General features: G+C 39.3%; 1 protein-coding gene and 1 long non-coding RNA gene across 2 annotated transcripts in view; one reads left to right on the plus strand and one right to left on the minus strand.

Moving 5' to 3' along the window:
- Positions 1 to 24,334, minus strand: part of LOC127545921 (zinc finger protein OZF-like) — a 229,384-nt gene that overhangs the window by 57,362 nt on the left and 147,688 nt on the right. The window lies entirely within an intron of this gene.
- On the plus strand, positions 5,639 to 8,954 carry LOC127545927 (uncharacterized). Its single transcript, XR_007949867.1, has 2 exons — positions 5,639 to 6,055; positions 6,953 to 8,954. It is a non-coding gene; the product is annotated as an uncharacterized LOC127545927 (long non-coding RNA).

Here is a 24,334-nt window from a genome sequence, read left to right on the forward strand (position 1 = left end):
GAGCATTTCATATAATTACAAATGGCATTAATTCCATCATCTGAAAATTGTTCATATCCTTTCATCATTTATCAGTTCTAGAATGGCTTGTATTCTCTTACATTTGACACAGTTCTTTATATACTTGAGAAATAAAACCTTTATCAGACATACTGGCTGTAAATATTTTCCCCCAAATTTGTACTTCTCTCTTAATCTTGTTTCTGTTGGTTTTGTTTGTGCAAAACCTTTCTAATTTAATGTAATCAAAGCTGTCTATTTTGCCTTGCATAATATCTAGTTCTTTAGTCATAATTTCTTCCCTTCTCCAAAGATCTGATAGATAAATTATCCCTTGTTCTCCTAAATTGTTTATGGTATCATTGTTTATGGCCAAACCATGCATCCATTTTGAACTTATTTTGGTTTGAGCCACGAGCTATAGATCTATGCCAATTTTCTGATAAATTTTCCATTTCCCCCAGCAATTTTTGTCAAAAAGTGAGCTCTTTTCCAGAAGTTAGAGTTTGGAAGTTGATCAAATATTAGATTACTATAGGCCTTGATTATTGCAGCATGTGTAGCTAATGTTCTACTGATCTACCCCTTTATATCTTAGCCAGTTCCATATAGTTTTGATGACCACAGTTTTATTATATTTTTAGGTTTAGTACTTTTAAGACGCCATCCTTTGTATTTTTTTTTCATTAATTCCCTTGATATTTTTGACCTTTTGTTCTTCCAGATGCATTTTGTTATTTATTCTAGTTCTACAAAATAGTTTTGGCAGTTTGATTGGTATGTCACTGAACAAGTAGACCAATTTAGGCAGAATTGTCAATTTTTTTTATAGTACTTTGGAAGCCTAGCCATGAACAATTGATATTTTTCCAATTACTTAGGTCTGATTTTATTTGTGTGAGAAGTGTTTTGTAATTGTGTTATTAGATTTCTTGGGTTTACTTGGCAGATAGACACCCAAGTATTTTATTTTGTTTACATCAATTTTAAATAGAATTTCTCTACCTGTTGTTAGTGGACTTTGTCAGTAGTATACAGAAATGCTGATGATTTGTGTGTGTTTATTTTTTATCCTACAATTTTGCTAAAGCTGTTAATTTGTTTCCAGCAAGTTTTTGGATGATTTTCTAGGATTCTCCATCATCCTATCATCTGTAAAGAGTGATAGATTTATTTCTTCACTGCCTATTCTAATTCCTTTCATTTCTTTTTTCTAAAGCCAACATTTCTAGTACAATGCTGAATAATAGTGGTGATAATGGGCCTCCTTATTTCACCCCTGATCTTATTGGGAATGAGTCCTGCTTCTCTCCATTACAAATAATGTTTGCTGTAGAATTTAGATACATACTGCTTATTATTTGAAGGAAAGTTTCCTTTCTCCCTATGCTCTCTAGTGTTGTTAATTGGAATGGGTACTATATTTTGTCAAAAATTTTTCCTGCATCTCTTGAGATTGTCATATGATTTCTGCTGGTCTTGTTATCCATATGAGCAATTATAATAATAGTTTTCCTGCATTCCTGGCATAAATCCCACTTGGTCATAGTATATTATCCTACCAATAAATTGTTGTAATCTCTTTGGTAATATTTTATTTAAAATGTTTGCATCAATATTCATTATGCAGATTGGTCTGTAATTTTCTTTTCCCATTTTGGCTCTTCCTGGTTTAGGTATCAATTTCATATTTGTGTCATAGAAGAATTTGGCAGTGAAGTGGAAAAGCACCCCAAATGGGACTGTGAGAAATATAATCTTGAATCTTTGTAGTTAGAAGTTTATTACTAGTTCTTCTCTCCCTAATGCAGATGGTATTTTTACACTCCCAGATGTGCTATCATGAAAAACCTAAGACCTTGACAACTTGATAAACTTAAAGAAATACTGCTTATTGCTGTGTGGGAATGACATCCTTAGAGTGATAACTTTTTGCCTATTGTTTAGAATAGAAATGCTTTTATTATGACAAATGTATCAAGAAACATTTTGATGTCTCTCTCTTCTTTCTATAAATATGTGGCCCTGAAACCACTCATTCACTGATTCCCCTGTTCTGATGGGTTCAGTCGCTAGCTAGCAATAAATGCTCTTAAATTTTCATTATTTTGGCTGCTCTGACACTTCACCAGTATTTTTTCAGATAGTTTACATAGGACTGGAATTAACTGTTCTTTAAATGTTTGGTAGAATTCATTTGTGAATCCATCTGGCCCTGGAAATTTTTTCTTAGGGTGTTCATTAATGACTTGTTTACTTTCTTTTTCTAAAATGGGACTGTTTAAATACTTTATTTCCTCTTCTGTTAATATGGATAATTGATATTTTTGTAAATATTCATCTATTTCAATTAGATTGTTAGACTTGCTGCCATGGAACTGAGCAAAATAGCTCCACATTATTGCTTTAATTTTTCATTGGTAGTAAGTTTACTTTTTTAGTTTTTGTTCCATATGGTTTGGGTTTTTTCCTTTCCTTTTCTGACCAAATTAACCAAAGATATATCTATTTTGTTAGTTTTTTCACAAAACCAACTCTTAGTTTTATTTATTGGTTCAATAGTTTTCTTATTTTGTTTTTATTTTGTTAATCTCTACTTTCAGTTCCAAAATTTCTAATTTGACATTTATTTGGAATTTTTATTTTGTTCTTTTTGTAGCTTTTTTAGTTGCATGACTAATTCATTGATCTCCGCTTTCTCTATTTTATTTATGTAGCTATTTAGAGATATAAAATTTTCTCCAAGAACTGCTTTGGCTATATCCCATAGATTTTTGTTTGTTGTCTCATTTTTGTCATTTCCTTGGATGAAATTATGGATTATTTCTGATTCGTCCTTTGACCCACTCAGTCTCTATAATTAGATTATTTAATTTCCCACTCATTTTTAGTCTATCTTTCCCTGGCCCTTTTTTTGAATATAATTGTATTGCACTGTGGTCTAAAAAGGAAGTATTTACTATTTCTGCCTTTCTGCATTTGATTGTGAGGTTTTTATGCCCTTATACATGGTCAGTTTTTGTGTTGGTGTCATGTACTGCTGACAAAAAGGTGTATTCCTTTTAGTCAGGTGCATTCCTTTTAGTCCCTATTCAATTTTTTCCCAGAGATCTATCATATCTAGATTTCCTAGGATCCTATTAACTTCTTAGTTTCTTTCTTGTTTAATTTATGGTTAGATTTGTCTGGTTCTCTTTGATCTAGCAGTGTTACTTCTGGGCTTATATCCCAAAGAAATACTAAAGAAGGAAAAGGGACCTGTATGTGCCAAAATGTTTGTGGCAGCCCTATTTGTAGTGGCTAGAAACTGGAAAATGAATGGATGCCTATCAACTGGAGAATGGTTGGGTAAATTGTGGTATATGAATGTTATGGAATATTATTGTTCTGTAAGAAATGACCAGCAGGATGAATACAGAGAGGCTTGGAGAGACTTACATGAACTGATGCCAAGTGAAATGAGCAGAACTAGGAGATCATTATATAATTCAACAACAATACTGTATGAAGATGTATTCTGATGGAAGTGGATTTCTTTGACAAAGAGACTTAACTCAGTTTCAATTGATCAATGATGGACAGAAGCAGCTACACCCAAAGAAAGAATGCTGAGAAATGAATGTAAACTATTTGCATTTTTGTTTTTCTTCCTGGGTTATTTTTACCTTCTGAATCCAATTCTCCCTGTGCAACAAGAGAACTGTTCGATTTTGCATACATATATTGTATCTAGGATATACTGCAACATATTTAACATATATAGTTCTGCTTGCCATGTAGGGGAAGGAGTGGAGGAAGGGAGGAGAAAAATCAGAACAGAAGTGAGTGCAAGGGATAATGTTGTAAAAAACTACCCTGGCATGGGTTCTGTCAATTCAAAGTTATTATAAAAATAAAAATAAAAAATAAATTAAAAAACAAAAAACAGAAAACACTGAGAAAGCATTTATGAGCTTGGGAAAAAAAAAAGATTTGTCTGATTCTGAGAGGGGAAGTTTGAGGTCCCCCAACTAGAATAATTTTGTTGTCTATTCCTGTAATTGACTTAAAATCTTCTCTGGGAATTTGCCTGCTCTACCACTTGATACATACACATTTAGTATCATTACTACTTCATTATTTATGTCACCCTTTATTTATGTACTTTCCCTGTTTAGCTCTTTTAATAAGATGTATTTTTCCTTTTGCTTTATCTAAGATCAAAATTGCTACCCTTGCTTTTTTTAGGTGAAACTTAATAAATTTTTTCCCAGTCTTTTACCTCTACTCTGCATGTGTCTCTCTGTGTCAAATGAGTTTCTTGTAAACAACATATTGTAGGATTCTGGTTTTTAATCCACCCTGCTATTTGCTTCCATTTATATGAAGGAGTTCATCCCATTCACATTCACAGTTATGGTTACCAGCTCTGTTTTTACCGCCATTCTAGTTTCTCTCCTGTATATAGTTTTTTCTCTCTGTGTAAGGAATAGCTACTTTACAGAAAACACCCTGTGGAGATAGATTGATTTGTAAGGGTTGGTGGGTGGTCATTAAAGGAGCTGTCCCATAAAGAGACCCATGAGCAGAAGGGTACATTTAGGGAAATAGGTATTCAGTGAATTATCTATTGGGCACCCCACATTGGGTCCCTGTGAAAGTAAACATTATAAGTATAAAAGGACTTTTATAATCATCGTAAAGGTCCTAGGCTCTTTCTTCAGTATCAATATTCCCCTTTGCCTGGAGGGCTGCTCCTTGATTGGGGAGAGGCTCCAAATTTCATTAGAATTGGCATACTGTACCCTACATGTTCCCCTCTTCCACTAATTATAACCTTGCCTCCTGGATAGCAGACCCCCTTATAGATAATACCACCTGCTACAAAGACGGACTTAGATGGAGAGCACTGAGCAGTAATAATCTGTCTCCCTCAATGATCATTTCTCCCATCAATGTTCCTTTTTGGAACCTAATTTCCACTCCTCCTACTCTTTTCTCACCATTTATTCTGAAAGTTTGATCACTAATGATGAATTGATGCCTTCCTTTTCTACTGGCTCCTTTCCTCCTTTATCCCAATTGAACCTCTCTAATGCCCTGTTCTTACTTTGTCCTCCCCTTCCAATGCATGCTCCAAAACGCCTCCTTCTCAGTCCAAAGAATAACCAACATGGTGGAGCCAACATGGCCCAGCATGGAGAGAACGCTACCAGATTCCCCTCAGATTATAAAATCATGCCTCAGAATGAATTCCAGGGAGCGAGAACGAACATAAGGACAAGGTGAAACATGTTTCCAGTCAAGAAGTTCAGGAGGAAAGCTCTGTCTCACTGAGATCAAGGGAAGGTACTGTCCAGCACACGTGGCCCAGAGGCCAACTGCACCCCAGCAAAGCAGGACTGAGAGCTCAGACGCAGACGCCAGCAACCAGACCCCAAACCCCAAGGCAAGAAGTTTGGAAAGTGTCCCCTTAGCCCGGAATCACAGCCCATGAATTTTAAAAATCATGAAATGGACTAGAAAAATGCACAGACACACACACACACACACACACACACACACACACACACACACACACACATGATCTAGCAGACCATAGAAAGATAATATGGTGACAAGGAAGAGGAAAAGTGGGAAAAGGTGAAGTCAAAATTGGCTATGTGTAAAAACCAAAGTAAACATGAGTCTGTGATTGAGGCAGAGTTACTGGAGGGAACTCGAGAGAAGGGGAAGAAGATAGAATAAATGGGGTGAAGGGGACAGGGAAGTGGGCAGGTCTGGGAGGAGTTGGCGGCGGAAGAGACCATTGGGCAGGGGGCCGTGGCCTGCAGTACTGTCCCTGTGGGGAGTGGAGAAGATTCCATCCTCCTGGGGGATGAACAGGGCGGGGCTTTGAGGAGCAAGAAGACTCTCCTGAGGTAGCTGGGAAAAGCCGGAAGTCTTGGAGCTGCGATTTCTCTGCCTGCCCCTCGGTCGTCCTCCCTTCCCAGGAAGTTTCGGGCTCTCTCTGATTTTCTGGGAACAGCGATCACTTTTGTCCTAGGGAAGCCACATCCGTGCTTGCAGCTCCCTGGTAGGTCGGAGCCGACGTCCCCCACGCTTGCGGGCTTCCCCTTGCTGTTCCGCCCTCTGATTCTCCTCCTCTTCCTATTTCTCTGACCACGTGGAGTGTCCCCTAACTGTATCGGTATTGTCGCCTTAAGCCTTGCTGCGGGATTAGCTCCCACCACTTGCCACATTTCCTGGCTTCTCCCTACCCAGATTTACCTCCCAGACTTCCGACTTCGCCCCTAGGATTCTGGGAGTCCTGATTTCAGCCTTCTGATCAGGACCCAAGCGTCCCTTATTCCTGTCCTCACTTCTTGGTTAGAGATTCAGATTCTCCTTTAAACGCAATCCCTTCAGGGATCCTCGAGTCCCGCTTCTTACTCCCAGGAACCCCCCTTAGACTATTGACCAAAGCTCTTTCCTGCTCCCCGTTAATTGAACTCAGGCTCTTGGGCTGCTTCCTATCAGGTCCCCAGCTTGTGGCTCTCTGTCTGCACTTTTCCTTTAGGGACGCCAGGCCCAAGGCCCTATGTGTGGAGCCCGCAGTCCTCCCCAGCTCTTTCCCAATCTCAGCTGTCCCCCTGGAGCACTTTTGTCTGTCTAGCGACCTTGACCTGCCAGGACCTCTATTGGCCTGTCTTACTTCCCAGACCCTCCCCCTCTGGCCCTGGCCCCTCTTTTCTGTCAACCCTCAGAACTCAATCCCAGCCTGGATTTTGTCTGGAATTTCTCCAAGCTGTCTCATGCTCAGAAAAGCACAGAATTAAAAACCTTAGGTGTGACCTCTCTTATTCAGACTGTTGGTAGTTGCTACATAGGTGGGGCCATAAAGGGTGGGGGCAGCAGGTGAAGAAAGACTGGGGACCAGTTGGAGGAGCTTTACAAAATGGAGTCACCTTGGTTACTACTTTTCTATGTACAGAGGAACCTGCAGCCAGAGGGAATGGGCCCTGGGAGCCTCAGATCTCCTCAGGTGAGTGCAGTTCATCTAGACCTGATCAAAACCAACCATCACAACCATTTGCCTTGACATGGAGGATGGTGTGTGAATCTGGCAATAACTTACTTATAGATTGTCGTATTACAAAAATGGTTATTATGTTAACACAATAGGAACAATATTGCCCATCTCTTCTGTGTTTTTGACTGATTCACTGAGATTTTAATTTTAATATCTTGCCATTTATCCTTGTTTTAAGTTTACCAATTTATTTTTCTATTTTTTTTTTCGAATACAGATTTAGTTCATCTCTTTTTCTAAATGCTTCATGTGCGATTATAAGTCCTCTCCTCCCAATGTAGTCTCCAAAATGCTTGCTTCCCAGTCCAAAGAATAACCAACATAGTGGAGCCAACATGGCTGGAACTCTACCAGAGTCCCTGAGGATTACTTTGGCAGAATCCTAGAAATTTGGGGATATTGTTTAAACATTGTCATTTTTTTTTTTTTGTTTGTTTTGCAATGTTATCATTTCTGAGATCTGTTTTGACCCAGTTATTGTTGAATATGTCACTGGTAATTCTCCATTTATGTTTATATCTTCTGTCAGTGATCCCTGAATCAATTTCCATTCTTATTTCCTTAGGTAATGAAAGAATGTATGAATTATTTCTGCCCATTTACCTTTGTCTGCAGCATCTCTATATCCCATATTTATAGAAGTTCCACATGTGACAAAGAAATATGCATATTTCTGTGTTGTCCCATTTAGAAGATGCCACAAGTTTTTTACCTCCAATGTCTTTAGAATTTGTTCATCACTTCTGCTTTCATCTCATTCTACATTTGTTCATCTCCCTTTTCTTTTTAGTTCTCTTGTAGTTGCTTTTCCTCTCTTCCCCTTCAACTAGAGTTCTGTTCATCAGTTTTTAAATTTCATCCATTTTTTTCCCTTTCCAAGGAGGATTTCTCCCCTTCTCCTCGTTGTCCATCTTCCCTTTTTGTTTTACCTACATACTCATTCTGTCAGTCATAGCCACTCTACTCCTCTGATCGGTCTCCTTTCTCTGGACACTTCATACAATCAACAGCTTCCCAGTTATCCATTTTAAGCTGTGCCCTGTAGATGCTTTCTGCTGTTGACTCTAGTCCAACCCCCTTTCCCCCCAGATTCCTCTTTCCCATGGTGCTTTTCTTTCAGAATATTGTGTATCACAGCAGGTGTCAAGGAGAACATGGCTCCATAGCTAGGAACATTTCCTCCTAATATTTACCCTCTCTTATTTCTTTGCCTTTCTTCCATATTCTCCTAGAAATCTCAGTCCTGTCTTTTCAGGGACTAACCCCCTAAGCCTCAGAATGAAGTTCCTTATCTCCTCTAAGAATGTCATCAATGAAACTTCCTTCCTTTCTGCACCTTTTCCACTGTCAGCATAGCAATTTTTAGCTTATGTTTTGTTTTTGAGTCCTGGGTTTGGTTTTTCTGTGGATTCTTCTCATTGGAATTTCATTTTCTTTGTCCAGAATTTCCTTCCTGATCGGGTCCATTTTTTTAACCAGCTGTGTCTTTCCAGGGAACCTATTGAAGGAAGTGAACTATGAAAGCTGTCTCACAAGATGGAGACATGTCCTAAAGACTGCTTGAAGGTGGGCTGTGGCCCATAGACGGGTATTTTTCTCCAGAAGCGCTTTGTGAGACTAAGTTAGGGTTACCTTGGCATTATAACTCTCACATAAGGTAATTCAGTAATCCTACAGATGTGGTCAGGTTGGATGTTTTCCTCATTTATGACTTAGAATGGGAGGTCATTTGTCCTGGCTAATCAGGGCAAGGATCCAGCCTATAGGGGGTTAGCCCAGGCCCCTACATAATTCTTGTCTGTTACCGGGGCCCTGCCTCCCCTTGCCTAACTCCTTGTGGGAAGGGAGGGGCTCTTTTTCTTGAGATCATAATAAAATGCCTGTCTGCTTTTACCTTGAGAAATCTCCTTCATTTATTTAATTTATTTAAGCAGGTGGTCTTGTTCTACACAGTTTATGGGGGGGCTCTCCTGGATCATGTGGGCAAGGTCTGGAGAGCTTGCTTTAGGCAGCCTAAGAACTTCCAGGACCTTTCCCTGCTTCCAAGGTCAAAAGGCCCCTTCAGGAGAGACCCAAGCCAAAATGAAAGTCAATAAATAAGTAAATTCTGCTGCAAATCCCAAGTGACAAGAATTGGGTATGGCATCAGTCAGGAAATTTTCATTCACAGCTACCTGTGAGACCCTTGAGTCAATCCTTGACTGGACAGACTCTGGAAAGTCTCATCAAATATTCAAAATGGAAGAGCTTAGCCAAAAGTCTCCCACTGCCGAAAATGATCACTCTGTAGGAAGGATGCTTCCAGAGCTAATTGAGCATGTCCAGATCTGTATGTAAAATAGATTTCTGGGTCTGTGTGATTTCTGTGTGTCTGCTTTGCATTCTGTGTTCTGTATTTAAAGCTGAGTTAGAGCTATAGAGTAAGCCTCTGTTGCTGGTTTGGGAAAGATCAGGTTGAATTGGAAAAATAAGATCTTTAACTGATATAGATAGAAAAAGCTTAAGTATGTATGACTGAGAAAAGTCTAGATTGAAAAGGATTAGAAAGTTTGAGAATTTTAGGGTAAATGGAAAAGCAATGTGCTACCGCTTAAAAAATTTATTAATGAAATGCAAAATGACATTTCTATGGACCCAAACCTGGCCAATTTGAGTCTGTAGAACTAAGTGTTAGGGAACTGTTAAAAAATTTTTAGCAGATTCTGGGATTTTTGAGAATAATTTTAAATTACTTTTTACTATCAGCTAAATTGAATTGGTCTATTGTGTTTTTAAATAGGCCTAATTTACATGATTAAGAGCCTACTAAGGGAAACTGTCCAGGAAAAAACAAAACCCTAGTACCACAAAAAGCCCACCTGTATTCCAAAAGACCAGTGATTTTAAAAGGATTAACAGAAGATGGGTGGGCAAATAGTTTCTGTAAACCTTGACTATATAACTGTGATCCTTACTTTTGTAAAGTTGGCTTTCCCTACTCCAGACTTTCTGCCCCACTTCTTGTGAAAACTGAAATAAAGAAACTTTTCAGTTTGTACCATGCCTTTGAGCAGTCAATTTGAGTTGGGGTCTTTGCATCCCACACAACACCAGTGAGGAAACAGAGATATAAGGGGTTGGTGGAAGCTTTCCCCTGAGCTCTGCTGCTAAGAGGGGTTAGTGAAATAACATTGGAACAAATTGTACTTAAATATGGATTGGTAGTGATCATTGATTGATAAAGAAGCATGTTTTACTTTTTAAGGTTTATAAGAAATAACGGGGAAGGATTGCAAATTGAGTGGCAATTCCATACACCTGGCATCTGCCTTCCTCAGGGAAAGTGGAAAGAATCAGATTCTTAAGAAACCAATTCCAAAATTGACATTAGAGACTAGATTGCCTTGTTTCAAATTTTTGCCTATTGCTTTATGAAAGAATTAGAACTGTCCCCTGAAGTGACCTGGGACTCTCCTCACATGACATTGGTTTATTCTATTTGGGAGTAGAAAGAGAAAGACCCTCTTTTGAAACAGGATAAGTTTTTAAGGAATTATATACTGCCAGTGTCCTCATCCCTTTTTAGTCCTTAGAAAATAAACATTGCTACCCAAGCAACACCTTTGGAGCAGTTTGCAGGAGAGTGGGTGCTTACTAAGTGCTGGAAGACACAGAGTGGGAAGGACCTTAGCAGACTTGACAGATAATTGAGACTGCAGTCTTTAGGCTAAAGAACAGTAGGCTTATAGGACCGGTAGAGGAACGCCAAGAATGAATGGTCTATTAAGGACAATTTATGCATTATCTCTAAAATTGACTTTGCGGTTAGGAATGTTTTGGTGGGACATGAAAATGTTTGTGCATAGAGGAATTTTAACAATATTTGTGTTGTACCTGTTACTTATGTTGAAAAAAGAATTAATAATTTTAGAGGGATTCCTCAACTCTAATACTTTATGTGAACCAGGATATTCTATATTCTGTATGAGTTTTAATTGGATATATTGGGTTATATTAAAGTTGTACCCATTATTTAAAGGGACTCTGAGAATAATAGTTTTTGCCTTTGAACATGTTTCTGTTATGGACAATATGCAATTTAGAATTTTTCTAGTTAGTGGACATTTTAAAAGCAAAATGATTTGTGTAATGTTGAACTTAAACCTATCTACTTAAATATGAAAGGTAAACTGCAAACCTTGTAGGATGAATCTCTTACTGTTATCAATGTAATGTCATAGTCAGTACTTTTTAGGATATATAATCCTTGAGAGCTAGATTCATCTGAAGCCTTGATTAATGAGATTTGCTATTGGAGATAAAATCTCTTGGGACAGTAGCTGACATTATTTAGAGTTTTAAATTCTGGTAGGACTGTCTGATAAATCATCAAGCTGGTGATCCACTATCTGATTGGCCCTGCTCCTGAGCCCAAGAAGAAAATTCCAAACAAGAAGATGTCTGTGGAAGGATATCCTCCTAGCACTTGGTGGGGCTTTCCTATTCCCAATTTGTACTATCTAAGATGATTAGAAGAAGGGCAAGGAAGGTAGGAAATTGTCTTGGTGATTTCATAGTTAAAATTCCCATGAGCAAAGACTATGTTTCCAGGAGAAAATACTGACTATTGCCTTGGTAAAAGATATAACCATCTTTTTGTGGTTTTATAAAACCATATATATGATCTTGGTTTGAAGGCACCTGTTGGAGACAGGCTCTATGGTTTCTCCTGATAGCCCTCAGTGGAGTTATGTCCCCCCTGTATGATGCAACTTATCACCAATGTGGTTCAGAAAACTGCAAAATCACCAAAATAGAAGATACAGTAATGGGATTAGTGCTATCTAGGATGCTCAAGAGACAAGGGTGAGGACTTGCACCTAGGGAGATAGGTCAAACCTCGAAAAGGAAGTAATCAAGAAATTGAAATTGTAAATAAAAAGCTATAATTAAAAAAAGAGAGAGACAAGGGTGGGAACTGGAGCCTGGGAGGATAGGTCAAACCCGAAAATGAAGTAATCAGGAAATTGAAGAAATGAATAAACTTTGGTGTGAGAAGCTTTTAACTGAAGGTAGAGGGGGGTGGGAGGGGAGGAAATGGAATGAAGTGAACTGTGAAAGCTGTCTCACAAAATGGAGACAGTGAGTGAGGGTCAGCTGTGGCCCAGGGCTTGGTTTCTTTCTCCAGAGATCACGTGGTTTACAGGGAGTGGGACCTTTGTGAGACTAAGCTGGGGCCACCTTAGCATTGAACCTCCCATGTAAGGTAATTCAGTAATCCTAAAGATGTAGTTGGGTTGAAACTTTTCCTCATTTATGACTTAGAATGGGATGTCATTTGTCCTGGCTAATCAGGGCAAAGATCCAGCCTATAGGGAGTGTTAGCCCAGGCCCCTACATAATTCTTGTCTGTTACCTGGCCCTGCCTCTCCTTGCCTAACTGTTTGTGGGGAGGGAGATGCCCTTTCTCTGGAGATCATAATAAAATGCCTTTCTGCTTTTGCCTTGAGAAATCTCCTTCATTTATTGATTTATGTGAGCCAGAGGTCTTGTCCCACACATTGTCATCCTTGGAGTCTAAGTCCATGGGTAGGCTCTTTCCCTACAGTACATTTTCCTTAAGCCAGGGGCAGATTTTTTTGAATGTTAATTGTAGGTTACTTCACTTTCCCCAGGCTGCCCTTCACCTTTGTGTATTTTCCTCCTCTGCCTGTTCTCTTTTATTTTCTTTGGGAAGAGTAAGTTCTCTATCCCCTTCACTTGGCAATTAACTAAAGAAGCCACAAGGCCCAGAAGGATGGAAAGGGGACTGGGTGGGAAGGAGGCCCTCAATTCAGGGAAAGAGTGGAGAGCTCAGTCACAAAAGTCCCAGAGTAGAACCAGTGAGTAATGAGGAGGTTACTGAGGTACTTCTAAGCAGGTTGGGAGTACATTAGCTCCAATTCATATTGGTAAAGGGGGACTATGGGATGCTTGTAAAGGAAAGAGGTTTGTAATATCTTCTCTTGGGGGGAGGTAAAGAATCTGAGATCAGTTATCCATCTGAATGGGATGGGGTGAGATCTCTCAGGAAATTGAGCAAAGCTCCTCCGACCTCAAAGCTAACACAGGCCCAAGTTTCTCCCATAGAATCCAGTGACTCACTGGAAAACCCCTCCACTCTCCCTTGCCAAATCAGGTATTGCCTAGTAAGGGGAGATCTGAATTAATTGGCTGCCTTTTGGCATCTGGAGAGTTCTCTTAGGCCTGAAGCTCAGCCAGTGAGATTAAAGGTCAGCAGGATGGGTGGGGAATTTTATAGAGCTGGGGCTCTATAACACCTACTCTCAAACTTTGTATTCCAAATGGGGAGATACTCTTCTCGAGAACATATGATAAACTTTCGCTTTGCTCCTAGAGATGGCTCTGGGTTGGGTTAGGGTGGTCTCCATATTATATCAGACAAAACCTACTTGTGGGCCATCCTATGGTGGTTACCCTCCTTTGGGTCAGTCAGCAGGAGCACTCTGCCTTTTGGTGTCTTATTCCTTACTCCTCCCCTCCCCACCCTGTGTCACATGTTATCTCCCTTAACTCTACTCTGCTTCCCAACCCCACTTCTCCTTACACATAACTCACCCTTTCAGGATAAGCCTGCCAGCTGAGGGTGGGCCCCAACCTCATGGGGGCACCCTTTCTCCTGGGTAATTGTGAGTCCCACTGAGGACCTTGTCTTTCATGGGTTCTCCCACTGTATTTCACATTGACCATTATTGTATCCCTTCACTTGGTCTATAACCTATTCTCAATAAATCCTCCTTTTCCCAGAGAGAACGACCATAATGAATTCTTCACGTGGCTGAACCCTACTTTTGGTGCCTGCCATCCCTTGGTGACACACCCCACACCATCAGTCACAACACTATAAAATGCTTTTGGGAAAATTCAGTCAGACTCTTAACTGACCCTGGTTCCAGGAGCTGACTCTGACACTCTGAAATGGTCTCACCTTTGAACAGATCCCTTCTCTGCTTTGTTTCCTGCTATAAATTAAGGGTTAGTGTTCCCCCAAACCTAATTTTGAAATATCTTTCAGTTCTACATCTCATGACTTTTACTGCTTTAGGAATCGATGACATTCAGGGATGTGGCTGTGGACTTTACCCAGGAGGAGTGGGGCCTCTTGGACCCTCTTCAGAAGGAGCTGTACAAGGGGGTGATGCTGGAGAATGCCCAGAACCTGCTGTCCCTGGGTAAGAACATTTCCCCTATTAACTCTGAATCTGCAAAGAGCATATGGTCATTCCCTAGGGTGCAGGGTTTGGGGGGAACAGTACCAGTTAGAAAGGAGAAAGTGCTGATCGGCTGTGTTCAAGAAACTGGGTCCTCCAGTATATCTTTACATTGGATCATAGGAACCTGAAGAGGTCCTTTGTTGCTCCTGAAGCTGTCTCTTACCAATTCTAGGTAACTTTAACTGGAAGAAATAACCATGGAAATAATCTCAGAGGTTATTTTGGCTAACTAACTGGTCATGAATTTGGTAAATCTCTGAAAATGGCTCAGAGGCTTTCTCTTATAATCCTTTGCTCTTTGGAATGGGTCTAGTATATGGATTATTTTTAATAGGCATAACTTTCTTGCCCCTCACACCTTGTTGTCCCCAGTACAGGAAGTTTGTCTTTAATCTTCCTTCTTATTGACCTCAAATTCTAGCACAAGTGGTGGGAAACAAAGAGATCTTAAAGAAGGGAAAGGGACCTGTATGTGCAAGAATGTTTGTGGCAGCCCTCTTTGTAATGGCCAGAAATTGGAAACTAAGTAGAGGCCCATCGATTGGAGAGTGGCTGAATAAATTGTGGTATATAAATATTATGGAATATTATTGTTGGTTAAGAAATGACCAACAAGATGATTTCAGAATGGTCTGGAGAGACTTACATGAACTGATGCTGAGTGAAATGAGCAAGACCAGATCATTATATACTTCAACAACAATACTATATGATGATCAACTCTGATGGACCTGGCTCTCTTCAGCAATGAGATGAACCAAATCAGTTCCAATGAAGCAGTAATGAACTGAACCAGCTACACCCAGTGAAAGAACTCTAGGAGATGACTAAGAATTATTACATAGAATTCCCAATCCCTCTATTTTTGTCTGCCTGCATTTTTTATTTTCTTCACAGGCTAATTGTACACTATTTCAGAGTCTGATTCTTTTTGTACAGCAAAACAATGGTTTGGACATGCATACTTATTTTGTATTTAATTTATATTTTAACATTTAACATATATTGATCATCCTGCCATCTAGGGGCAGGGATGGGGGGAAGGAGGGGGAAAATTGGAACAAAAGATTTGGCAATTGTTAATACTGTAAAATTACCCATCCATATAACTTGTGAATAAAAAGCTATCTCAAAAAAAAGTGGTAGGAAAGAAATGGGAGGGAAGTAGCATTTCCTTTGCCAGGTGCTGTGCCGGATGCTTTCTGAATACCACTGTGGCAACAATATTGTGTAAGAACAATTTCCAGCAAGTAAGTTGTTATTCTAAGTAACCAAATTAATGAAAACTCACAAATGAGCAAAGATGCTATTTGCATCCAGAAGAAGAACTAATGACTAGACATACGTATAGCATATTTTGACATATATGTGTAAATACATGGTTATATACATATACTATATATATATATTTCTGTATATCTCTAGGGTAGTGGCAGGAAAGTGAAGGAAAAACATTTATAATTTTGTTGTGTATTTGAAAGAAAGAGCAAGTTTTATAGTGTAAATTTACCATTTCATGGTCAATGATCTTTTTTATTTTACTAAATTTTGAAATGCTTGTTTGTAAATTAAAGATAAAACAAAATATTATGTCTATTTAATATATTCACCTTTCTAGTTAGGTGATATTGTTATCCCTATTTGAGAATTGAGGAAACTGAGGCAAACAGTTTAATATACTTACCAAGAGGTATATAGCTAATAACTATCCGAGACTTAATTTAAGCTCAGTTACTCTATGCCCATGTCTCCCTCCACTGCCCTATTGGCTCCACCTGATTTCTAGATAATGGAAACTGTGGAATGAGTCTGTCCAATGAAGACGGTGTTCCAGTATAATATTTTCTCTAAAATGTAATATTCTCTGTTGAGGGTTTCTTGGGGTCTCTGAAGGCAGTCTTCGTTTCAGTTCAGTAATCACTACATGAGTAGCCAGGGGTTAAACCTTTATTTGTCTCCTTCAAAGTCTTATCTCCCTCAGTAGGGGCTCGGCTAGTTTTTCTGGAGGTCTTCCAGATCTTGATTTCAGTGGAGAAGTGAACGAGAACAGCCTGCTACCACTTCTCTGGTCGTCCCTCGTTCTGATTCTGGCTGAGTTTGTCAGAGCTTATATGGTCTCTTATCAAAGGTGTGAATCTTGTAGAACAATAGTAAGTACTAAGTACATGTACTGAACGAGAGAACTGTTAAGCACCATGCTAAATAACCATTGTCTCTATCAATTTCACTGACTTAGCACCTTGTTTCAAGTTCTGGCCCATAACATCTCCAGCTTTCTTTTGTTTTTAGAACATAGGTGGTCATGACCTCCCTGACTTCTCAAAGAGGTGAGAACCACAAAAGAGGAGGTGATCATGCCTTCCCTGACTGCTCAAAAAAGGGGTGAAAATACCATAAAAGGAGGTGATCATGCCCTCCCTGACGTCTTAGGAAGGGAGATGAAAACACCAAAGGAAATGGGAAATCAAATCAGGTTAGCGGGTTTCTGAAGGGTCTTACTTGAAACAGGTATACATAATTCCATCAATATGGGAGGCATTACTCATAATTACATAAATTACATAAGCACATAGCAACATAATACAGGCTAGAAGTGATGTAACAAATAACATGAATCAGCATGAGAAATTATACATGTCCATAAATCCTAGAAATAGTCCAAAAGGAATCTATTCTCCATTACTTCATGTTCCAGGAATCCAATAATTCCTGCATGTTTTGAAGTCCTGCAATAGCCTCATCAACAATTTTTCATCTCAGGGAATCCAATGATTCCTGTAGATTTTGAAGTTTTTCAATAGTCTCATTATCAGCCATGCTCTTTCAGTGTCAATATTTTTTAGGTCTTCTCCTTTGTTTTGAGGTTTTTCTCTTTTTTCTGTCTCTCTCCGATGGACAAGGCGAATATGGCTCGTTGGCATCCATCTGATTCCTTCTCCATCTGTAGAAATACAAGCAAACCCTCTTCCCCAATCAGTTAACTTATCCGGTCCCTTCCATTCACCACTTTCTGGGTCTCTCCACATCACCTAGTGATTATGTAAAGATAGTGGAGCTGCTTACAGTAGACACTGCCCTTCTGTTGGGTTATAAAACCTGCCTGCTGGAGCCAGTATATCTTTATCAAAAATTTAAAAATTAATGGTATAAAGAGCTAAATTTAAATTTACAAAAGTCCTGCAATAGTCTCATGTTAGGGAATCCAGTGATTCCTGCAGATTTTCTTCTTAGGTCTTCTCCTTTGTTTTGAGGTTTTTCTCTTTTTCTGTCTCTCTCCAGGTGCATGTTGCTACCCATCTGTTTCCTTCTCCATCTGTGGAGATACAAGCAAACCCTTTCTCACAAGCAGTTAACCTATCTAGTCCTGTCTATTTACTACTTTCTAGATCTCTTCTCATCACCTGGCAATTATATTGGAGTTCCTCACACTGTACACTGAGTCCCTTCTGTTGGATGAAAAAAGCCTGTATTCTCCCCAATTATAATCCCTTTCTCCCATCTGATTGCTTTTCTGTGGGTTGATCACATCAGAGTTCTGAACTTCTAAAGACTCTCTGGGTGTAAACTCAGCTGCCAATCATGTCCCACCTGTCTTTTGTATGATATCTTGGAACTGGGTCCTTCCTCTCATTTACCTGGGTCAATCTACATTCTGAGGCCCAATGGAAGCCCTTGTGGCATTTTGAACATAGGATTTTAGGTCTTCTCTCACCCTGTCCTCTCACTCTATCTCTTTGCCTACATTGGGTACTCAGATGATCTGTTTTTCCACACTGAAAACATCAATGATTTTCTCTAGAAGTCCCTTGCGAAGAGGGATTCTGTCTTCTCATGTTCATCATATCCTGGATATAAAAGACATTTGTGCCTACTGTGCCACAGTGTCTTATGATCTCCTCTAACAGAGCATCCTTGTGTTGTTCTGCAAACCTCATTGACATTTTCCTTAGCAGTTGTCTTATCCTAATTCTTGTAGCTGAATTTTCTCCAATGGTTCTTGTGACAGCTGTTTGCAAAGGTCCCATAAAATCTGTTCTATTTTTGTGAAGTCTTCCCCTCGATCTTTCCCTGGGAGGGTACCCCAAGCTTTTATACCAGCAGTAGGAATTTGTTCATATGTCTCTGTGGGATAACTAATCTAAGCTGAATTCTCTGCATACTGACCTTCACCTGCTAGTTGGTCAAAAGTAATTTGTACGTTAAATCCTGTTTGCCTATTTCGTTGGGCTTGAATCCTAAATAATTCATGATACTTCGAAAGCCCCAATAAGTTTTGTCCAGGTTCTAAACATGTCCTTGCTATGGATTTCCAATCACTAGGGGTTAAGATTTCATATGCCAAATTATCTAGTAACATCTTAACACAAGATGATGTAGCCCCATAAAGAGTGCAACCCTTTTTCAAATCCTTAATTTTTTCCAGATCAAAAGGAATGTATCTTCTCCTTTGTTGACCTGACAAGTCAAGCTTTTTAATCACAGGGTATGCATTTATTAAATCAGATACATCCTGTCCTTCATTTTTTTGCCTTAACCAGTGACTTTTGTAATCTTGTCATAGGCTGCTTCATAGGAGGAGCTGATTGTGTTACTGCCTCTCTCTCTTCTCCTTTTTCCTCCACCCATGAAGTGTTAATTGAGGGAAGTAGGTCAGGGGATGGGGAATGCCTTAATGGCTTCTGCTGTGAAGTACTACACTCAGAATTTATTTAACTCCATTCTTATCTGATTCTTCATCTTTTTTCGCCTAGTTTATTTGGATCCTTCCCCTCCTGCTCTTTCTTCTTTTTCCTCATTCTAATACTTATATAATTTCCTAAAGCCAGTTGCATTAAATTGTATGTATAAAGTAGAAATTGAGTTAGGTCCGTAATGATTGTAGTAGTGACATAGTTGCTCTTCTACTAATTTCTACTCCTCTAGATCCAATTCTTTTTCCTAAGACAACCAAGGAGATGTGTACTGTACAATTTCTAAAAGTTCAGTGATCTGCTACCAAGTTACAATCAAACCTTGAGTTTTTATCAGACCAAGCTTTGGACACATTTTCCTTGAAGAGGGAAAGAAGGCTGTTTTCTAAATATCTGTCCCATTTTAGCAGAAGTACCTACTTTACCCCTTTAACAAAAGTGTCCTTGTCTATTTTTATACTCGCCCTACTTTCGGAGTCAAGGAGACTTTCCCACTGAAATCAGGATTGTGTCTGCCTCACTTTGGGTGCCAAAATGTAATATTCTCTTGGTGGGGGTTTCTTGGGGTCTCTGGAGGGAGCCTTAGTTTCAGTTCACTAATCACCACACGAGTAGCCAGGGGTTAAAGTCCAAACCTTTATTTGTCTCCTTCAAAGTCTTATCTCCCTCAGTTGGGGCTCGGCTAGTTTTTCTGGAGGCCTTCTGGATCTTGGTTTCAGTGGAGAAGTGAAGGAGGACAGCCTGCCACCACTTCTCTGATCTTCCCTCATTCTGATTCTGGTTGAGTTTGTCAGAACTTATATGCTCTCTTATCATAGGGGTGAATCTTGTAGAATTATAAGTACTAACTACATGCACTGAACTAGAGAACTGTTAAGCACCATGCTAAATAACCATTGTCTCTATCAATTTCACTGACTTAGTATCTTGTTTCAAGTTCTGGCCCATAACATTCCAGGACTAAGGTCCCTCTTGATATGCCCGAGGCTCCTCAGGCCTAAGAACCCTTTGTACCCAGGTATGGGGTTAGAAGTTTCTGCCATAGTGGAATCTAAAGGATAGGTGGTGGGGGGACAGCATTTGTCTTCTTCTCAGAACACCTTGTAAAATAGCATGATGGGGTAAACCCTATCATGGGTTACTAGCATTACAAGCACTAGTGGGTAACCATAATCTCATATTTGTATAGAAAGGGTGAATCTCAAAATGGAGTAGCTCTTGATGCTCACCCCATTCTCTAAAGAGATCTAAATTACAAACTTCTCTTCTTTGTCCCTAATTGCTTCCAATGCCCAGGGCTTCCAGTTCCCAGAGAAGATGTGATCTCTTATTTTGAGCAAAGGGAAGTACCCTGGATGCTGCACCTAGAAGGCCTGAGGAGCTGCCCTCCAGGTAAGTGAGAAGAAAGCAGGGACATGAGAGTTTTGCTTACAAGAGACTTGTTGGGGTTACCATAAAGTAAAAGCTTGGTTTGGGGAAGAAAGACAGACTTGGAATATTTTCCAGTGGCTTCCTGGACTAGTCACTGAATCTCAGTTTCCCATCTATAAAAAGAATGGCTTGCACTCCATGACATTGTGGGTCCCAACTCCCAGTGATCATCTGTGATCCTATTAGAGTCATTGCTTGGAATCTGGGGCAGTGGAATTCTCCTGAAGGAGTCAAAAGAGCTCAGGATGTCCGAGGTGAGCCATTTCTTAGGACTGCCAGTCACCAAACATTATAGACCTGCTCCATCTGGGGCCCTGGGCTAAGCACTAGGAACAGAAAGAGTTGCGAGGGACATCTGCTGTCATGGAGGTCACAGACTGTGGGGCAGACAATCTACCAGCAACTATGTAGAAACCCACTGTGGAAGAGGAAAATTTTTGAAATTTAGTGCCTTAAGAGGTTGTTTATTTAATAAGGATAATAGTGGTTTAAGAACAGCAGCACTGGAAAGGAAACAGTCAACATGAAATAAAACAGTGAGCATTTGTACAGCACCTACTGTGTGTCATGCACTGGATAAATATGGTCTCATTTTATCCTCATGAGAACCCTAGGACTTAGGTGCTAGTATTAGGCTCATTTTAGAGATAAACTGAGGAAAACAGAGGTCTTGTAATTAGACTAGCGAACTTTTGAGATTATGCCATCCAGGAGCCGGAGTCAGAGTCGGAGCCGGAGCCGGAAAGCTCACACTGGGCGTGTGAGAAGAGAAACTGGGTTCTTATGGATTCCAGGACCTATGTACAGTGTTTCCACTGTCCCCCCAGCTCTATTCTGATTCTGAAACTGATATGATGAAAATGGTCACACATGTGGAAAATAGAAGAATCAGACAAGGTTTCATGGAGAGATGGAGTTTCACTTTGTAAAACTCTAACCTGTCAAAATTATTTGCTGATTATTATTAAAAAGATTTAAAGTTCTATTGGCTCATAATAAGTACAACATTAACAATGTATACAAATGCATTCAAAGGTCATTTGCAAATACTGCTTTTTTTTTTTTTTTTGTAATAATATATAATAATGCAAAGCAACCTTTAAAAGGAGAGAATTTCTTCAGATACTACCTTGTTTTTTCTACCAGTGGTAAAGTGGCTACATTATCACTGAACAATTGATGTTGCCAACCAATGCCTTTCAGAAACTGCCAGACAGAAGAAGAGCAACATTAAGAGAGGATACCCTCAAATTAGAAAATGAGCTTAGCATTTCAATGAATTGCATTTCAAGGTCCATTTTGGTAGAAAGGTTGTAGACTTCTATGATGATTTCATGATGGCTTCTACTGTGCATTGCTAATGACCATGGTTTTTAGATAGCATGCCCTCACTGCTGCAAGAATGGAAAGACAGATAACATCTAAATCTGGTGGCTAGTGGTTTGATGAGATGTAATTACTTGCTAACCCAGGAATGAGAGAACTATTCTGGTGTAGTCAGAGACTGCCACTGTGGGTCTTTTTTACACCTGTGGTCATTTGTACAAGACTGCCCAACCTTCCTGGAATTTTGGAAGCAATTTAATGTCAAATTGAGAAACTGAAAGAAGATGTTGCACTTAGAAGCCCTCAGAGTTCGATGTAATCACTGCATGATCTCATAAAGCTGTGTATTTCTGATCATGGTAGTTTGAAATCACTGCAGAAAGACAGTTGTTAAGGTAGATAGATGCACATACATGTCCCAGACATCAATTTCCCACTTAAGGTGGCACTGATTAATTTTGGGGTTAAATCCCTTTGATGGATTTTTATGTGTGTGTGTTTGTTAAAAAGGATAAGTAGGGGAATATTATGATAATTGTTTAAAAAAAATTAGTGATTAAATTTTTTAAAAAGCAATGGATAAGAACAAAATAACTTTTGCCTTAGATAAAATATGAAAAATCAACACATAAAAATATTAGTGTTATTATTCTGAATGTGACCTCAGATAATAGAAAAAAAAAAGCAAAATTGATAGTTATCACCAGAAAATGATGGAAAAATTGACAGTAAAGTTAACTTGTCAAGTACTATAGGCAGAGAATGCCCATTCATAGCGGGGAAATTTCTGTCTCAGCTGCTGGGATTTGGGTCAAGTTACTCAACTGTTCTGAGCTAATGGCCCAACCCTAATGCACCAAGGGAGAAAGAAGGCACTTTGTGTATTGTCACAGGTTTAATGTGAAGATCCAATATATTTGTGCCAGAAGGTCATTAGAAATTAAATCACCCTTGGTTTTTGATCTAATGGGATATTTTTAAGTCATTGGTTCTGCCCAGTTAGGATTTTTCTTTTTAACTGGGGAAATAGGAAATAACTGAGTTTCTCCTCTGCCGATGAGGGATGGGGATATAGATATGTGTCTTATATAAGTGCATGCCTGCATGTGTGTGTAGTGTCTGTATTTGTTTTATTCTTTGTTGTTGTTTTTTTTTCCCCAGAAAGAGAATTCAAACTAGAAATTAAGGAATGTACTACAAAGGAAAGCTTTTCTGTAGTAGAAACTCTCCAGCCAAAATTCATCCATGATGGTTCTGCTAATTTCACATGGAATGATATCTGTGATAAATATAAGAAAATCCATATTGGAGAGAAATCTTATGAATGTAACCAGTGTGGAAAAGCTTTTGCAGAAAGGGGAGCTCTTGCTGTACATCAGAGAATCCACACTGGAGAGAAACCATATAAATGTAACCAATGTGGAAAAACTTTCAAATGTAAACATAGTCTTCCTCTACATCAGAGGATCCACACTGGAGAGAAGCCATATAAATGTAACCAATGTGGAAAAAGTTTCAAATATAAGCATAATCTTCCTCTACATCAGAGGATTCACAGTGGAGAAAAACCCTATGGATGTAACCAATGTGGAAAGGCTTTTAGGCAAAAGGGAGCTCTTACTGAACATCAGAGGATCCACAGTGGAGAGAAACCTTTTGAATGTAACCAATGTAGAAAGACTTTTAGAGAAAGGAGAGGTCTTATAAGACATCAGAGAATCCACCTTAGGGAGAAGCCTTATGAATGTAACCAATGTGGAAAGGCTTTTAGAGAAAGGAGATCTCTTACTGGGCATCAGAGAATCCATACTGGAGAGAAGCCTTATGGATGTAACCAATGTGGAAAGGCTTTCTCAAGAAGGGGAGTGCTTACTGAACATCAGAGAATCCATACTGGAGAGAAACCTTATGAATGTAACCAATGTGGAAAAAATTTTAAAAGAAGGGATTCTCTTACTAACCATCAGAGAATCCATACTGGAGAGAAACCTTATGAATGTAACCAGTGTGGAAAGGCTTTTAGAGAAAGGAGAGCTCTTAATGAACATCAGAGAATCCACACTGGAGAGAGACCATATGAATGTAACCAGTGTGGAAAGACTTTTATAAGAAGAGAATCTCTTGCTGAACATCAGAGAATCCATACTGTAGAGAAGCTTTATGAATGCAACCAGTGTGGAAAGCGTTTTATAAGAAGGGAATCTCTTACTGAACATCAGAGAATCCATACAGGAGAGAAGCCTTATGAATGTAACCGATGTGGAAAGACTTTTAGAGGAAGGAGAGCTCTTACTCTACATCAGAAGACACACACTGGAGAGAAACCTTATAAATGTAACCAATGTGGAAAAACTTTCAAATATAAGCCTGGTCTTACTCTACATCAGAGGAAGCATACTGGAGAGAAACCTTATGAATGCAACCATTGTGGAAAGGCTTTCTCAAGAAGACAAGTGCTTACTGAACATCAGAGAATCCACACTGGGGAGAAACCTTATAAATGTAACCCATGTGGAAAGACTTTTGCAAGAAGGGGAGCTCTTACTACACATCAGAGAATCCATACTGGAGAGAAACATTAT

This window comes from Antechinus flavipes, chromosome 1, assembly GCF_016432865.1.
Source record: "Antechinus flavipes isolate AdamAnt ecotype Samford, QLD, Australia chromosome 1, AdamAnt_v2, whole genome shotgun sequence".
NCBI classification, from domain to species: domain Eukaryota; kingdom Metazoa; phylum Chordata; class Mammalia; order Dasyuromorphia; family Dasyuridae; genus Antechinus; species Antechinus flavipes.